The sequence below is a fragment of the Triticum urartu genome, unplaced genomic scaffold, assembly GCF_003073215.2.
Source record: "Triticum urartu cultivar G1812 unplaced genomic scaffold, Tu2.1 TuUngrouped_contig_9470, whole genome shotgun sequence".
NCBI lineage: Eukaryota > Viridiplantae > Streptophyta > Magnoliopsida > Poales > Poaceae > Triticum > Triticum urartu.
This window is the reverse complement of record NW_024120517.1, coordinates 16,424-20,987: the sequence shown is the minus strand read 5'-3', so window position 1 is coordinate 20,987 and position 4,564 is coordinate 16,424. Positions and strand designations below refer to the sequence as shown.

At 42.2% G+C, this 4,564-nt stretch overlaps 1 long non-coding RNA gene across 2 annotated transcripts; it reads right to left on the bottom strand.

Annotated features, from left to right (window-relative positions):
- Nucleotides 1–311: 311 nt before the first annotated feature.
- On the bottom strand, nt 312–3,810 carry LOC125532240. 2 transcript variants are annotated; one of them, XR_007293908.1, is made up of 4 exons: nt 3,270–3,810; nt 2,461–2,560; nt 1,922–2,261; nt 312–607 (listed from the first exon to the last, which is right to left on the bottom strand). It is a non-coding gene; the product is annotated as an uncharacterized LOC125532240 (long non-coding RNA). The 2 variants fall into 2 exon arrangements; XR_007293907.1 differs by having other exon boundaries at nt 2,461–3,808.
- Nucleotides 3,811–4,564: the final 754 nt, after the last annotated feature.

Genomic DNA, 4,564 nt, shown 5'->3' with positions numbered 1-4,564 from the left:
CTACCTGCCATGACGGCTCTTGTCCATCATGGATCTACACCAGGCCCGCCAAGCCCAAACTAGGTTGTGACGGAACAAACCATCACCAATTTACATGACGTGAATGCAACAGTGGACCAAACAAGCCGTCTACGTGGATCTGACGTGGAGATGAACATGGCCCATGTTGTAACTAGCCCAATTAGGGATTTGCCCAATAATTTTGGTGTACAATCCAACCGATTAGCTGTTTATCTTTGTCCTTCCCTGTTTGTTTAGTCCAACCCATTAGCCCCATTTTTTGTACAGCCTATTTTCTCGATACAACACAATTTACAACAAGACAACCAAACTACATTCCTTCAAAAATAGCAATAGTTTACATGACAATACAGATTTCCAACAATCTAATCTGATTTGAAAAAGCAAAGCTAATATCAAAACATCACGAGCATATCTAGAAAGCACTATAAGTTTTTTTAAAGAGTGAGTTACATGACTTAAAAGAAAATGCACTGCTAACATATTTTAATCTCCAACGACAGCAACGATTGAAGGCAGCTATCCGAAGCCAAGTAATTCCTGCTAAAAAACTTCAATCTCCAGTAACATGGATTAACTACCAAATCTGTGTAGAATCAAAACACATTCAAAATTATAATATGTTATAAAAGCAAGCTCCCAAATGAATCCAAATAGTAATATTAGTTGATTTTCCAAGCAATCACCTGTGGGCACACCACTACTATACTAAGGTACCACGTAAATGTGGGCAACACACGTGAAAACAAGCATAACTACTCCAAAGAAAAGTGTGTCAAATGAAAGTATAATCAAGTTAGCCTACAAGTGACAAGTAACAAACACACATCACAGAACTAAAAGTGCAGCAGTTGGTTCAGCCATTGGTTCTGGACCGAACAAACAGTAAGTGTGTGGGGATAACCAGACTGGGAGCTGTCTATTTTCTCTCCTAGCAAACAAACATGAGATTTCTCAAAGAAGAATGCAAACAAACATGATACAGACAAGTACTTAGTTTTTTTTGTGAGAGGAAGTTGTGTGCCTGTACAGGTATGTAGTTTATCTGGATAAACATTTTTGTACTCTAAAAGAAATGTGAACAAAAGTGAGAGAGACAAGCACTTAGTTTTTTATGTGAGAGGAAGTTGTGTGCCTGTACATGTATTTAGTTTATCTGGATCAAACATTTCTGTACTCTAAAAGAAATGTGAACAAAAGCGAGAGAGACAAGCACTTAGTTTTTTTAGTGAGAGGAAGCTGTGCGTGCCTATACAAGTACTTGGTTTTTCTGGATTAAAATTTTCTATACAAGCGATCAGCTGAAAATTAGACACTGTACCACACCATTCCTTAACAAACAAGAATGTTAGTAAAGAAGTGATAGACTAACTTCAAGATAATTAACACAAATTGGGCATAAACATAGGCTTGTACAGAATATATTAACTCAATGTTTAAATCGGAATCAGCACCGAAGGATTTTTCATCTAACTCGATGTTTATGCTGCAATTTCATCTCAAAGCACCAACAAATACAGTACTAAACAATACTTGCTTGCCAAGTGAACTTCAAATGGCATGCAAAATATTAACACAGAATATGATACAGTTTCACTAAGAGACCTCCCGCACTAATAGTTTAATTGTGGAGTACTAAGCGTATTACTTGTTATTACATGAAAAATTCAAAATCTGTACTGTCAGACTCAGAACCCATGAACACCAAGAGATAGCAACTCCAGTGGAGTATCAATAAAATGCATAACATCAGGGAGATTGTACAATGCAGATTTTATGCACACAAAAATATCTGTACAGTTATAATTTTACTGGAGCCACACAACAGTCCACATCTTGAACAGCTCAAAATCTACAGCCTGAATAATTCACATCAAGAATGGAACGGTATGAAGCTCACCCTGTTCTGCTCGAGGACTGTGGCATCGGCATCGATCAGGTGGGAGATGTACTGTTTATAAGTCAAAAACGTGAACTACCACACAGCTTGTCTTCTTCTGCAGACATATCTTTTACGCACACATGTGTTATTTCAGTGTTATTGAACCTTAAACAACAAATATAAGTCAAAAAAATGTACCAACAAGAAAACTCTTAACCAGATTCAGGACTTTCTCCAGTTGTTGGCTGCTTGTCTTGACTGCCGATGGCACTGCTTGTGCTGGCCAAGAGAAATGGCCGTGGTTGTTCACATGCTGATCTCCCCTAGGGATGGATGGATGTTGGGTGCGTGTGTGCACCTGCAAAAGGAAGAAAATCAATCACACAAGCACGCAACAAAGCACCCAGCAAGCACACACGTAGTACAGCAGCAGCAAGCACACAAGTAGTATGGCAGCAGCAAGCACACATGTATTATGGTAATAGCAAGAAAGCGCCCAGCAGACAGGTCGACCATGACAAGCAACAGCACGAGAGCATGGGTTGGGAATAAGTTACCTTGCTGGAAAGTGACAATGGGCGGCTATGGCGGCGGCGAGGCGACTCCATGCAGCGGCAAGGCAGAAGTTGGCAGAAGCAGCGACTTTATGAACATTGTCTTGAGGAGACACACAATCGATGGAACTTGTCAGTTAGTAATACCTTGCTTTCAACAACAGCAAAAGATCCCTTTTTATACGATAACAATACATATCAGTAAAAACAAAAGAATGTCTATGAGGCAATTTTAGACGTGGTAACAGATTATCAGTACAAACTAAAACACGCCATAGCTATACACTAACATTTTCTCTAGAGGATATTTTTACATTGCCTTTTTAAAATCATAATTTTGCTTATTTATCAGATGCATAGTGCGCCTCTGCAAAATATTTATGTGCTCTCCCTTTACAAATCAACGAGGATGGGGAAAATATTACTATTGAGTATAGACGTATGCAGTCACAAAAAATGTCTGGTTTATATGTATAGATCGGGTAGATGAATCAGTGGGCTATGGAAAATGTATCCCTTAAGTGTACTGTTTGGTTGTTTCCAGATTAGTATTATTTTGTTACAAAAAACTATCAGGAAAAGAACAAATAAGAATGCACTCGCCAATGTCCACCCTAAGTTTTCAGAGTTTCAGCTGACTTGCTCTAAGAATATGAAACACAAAGGATTCTCCTCTGTTTGTCTAAGCTAGCTGACTTAGCTATTTCTCCTCTGCTTTAGCCTCTAAATCAGATGTTTTAAAAGCAAACTCTGAATGAACTTTATTTTACTAGCTACACTACGTCACAATATTACCTTCGGTGAAATATTACCTCCACAGCATTGCCTTGAGGAGACGCGCGCCATGGATGGAGAAGACGGCCGCGATGATGAGGGGACTAACGTCGGCGTGGCTGGCGGACAATTGGACCCGGCCACAAGGGCCGTCCATCTACTCTGGATCCAGGGCACTGTAGCCACCTCCTGTAACTCGCCTTCGCTCGCCGCCGGATGGAGATGGATCCGTTCCCGCCGCCGGCAACCTAAGGGACTTCCAAATCCAGCACCCCCGTAGCCGGTGACCTCGGGGACTTACAAATCCGGCACTTTGTCCAGCCGCCGCCACTGCCGCCATGGCTCAGGGGTAGGACCGGGCCGCCGTAGCTCAAGGGGGTGGTCTGAATGGGGAGGGGCATGGCGTGGGGTAGTAGGGCAGGGCTCCGATGCGGGGTGGTTCAGCGCTGGCGCCGCCGGCAACGACATGGAGAAGCGCGGGGACGATAGGTGGAGCGGCGGCGGCTAATAGTTGGGGACGGGAGGAGATCGGAGAAGGATATTTAGGGTTAGGCTAGTGTGGATGTGGACTCTGTAGTTAAATGGGCTGGCTCCAAATTTTTGACCCCTCACTTTGGAGAATTGAAATCTTCCTCCTCGCGCCGTCGCGCGCTCTCAGTTTCGCTCTCTATTTTTATGTATGTGTAATGCTGATTGCATCCGATTAACACGTGGGTCAAACAAAAAGACATACTACTACACGAAACACAAGAGCCATCCATGACAGTCCAAATGGTACATAAAGAAAAAGAGGCTAGGCCCGACTAGGCCCGGTTGATCAATCTGTGATGGTCCCTCGATGTTCGTAGTAAACGAGTTGTCATTTTGAGGCCCATTCGCCCTTTGGTAATTAGTGACGGTTTCCATGACGGTTTGCGGGAACGTCATCAGAAATCCATCATGGATTAACAGGTTTCTTGTAGTGAACCATATGCCCCTCATCGCACACGCAACTAAAATCTGAACTGTGTTTGATGTATCATCCATCGTAAACGTTTTGCACCTTTTCTGACGGGTTTTTTACATCACCGTTTGTGATTAATGCATCGCACGCAGTTTCGTCAAAGGGTCTCTGATCGTTGTGTCACATTAGTAGCATCCTGCGGTAGTGGAAGTTGTTCATCAAGAAATTCACCAAGTGGCACAGTCTTATCTAGCAAATTACTAGTATGATCATAAGCATCATTCATAGCAAAAGTAGCATCATCAATAACTTGTGACATATCAGAATTAATAGCAGGCGTTGGTGTTGCAAGCTTACACAAAATAGAAGGTGAATCAAGTGAAGAGCTAG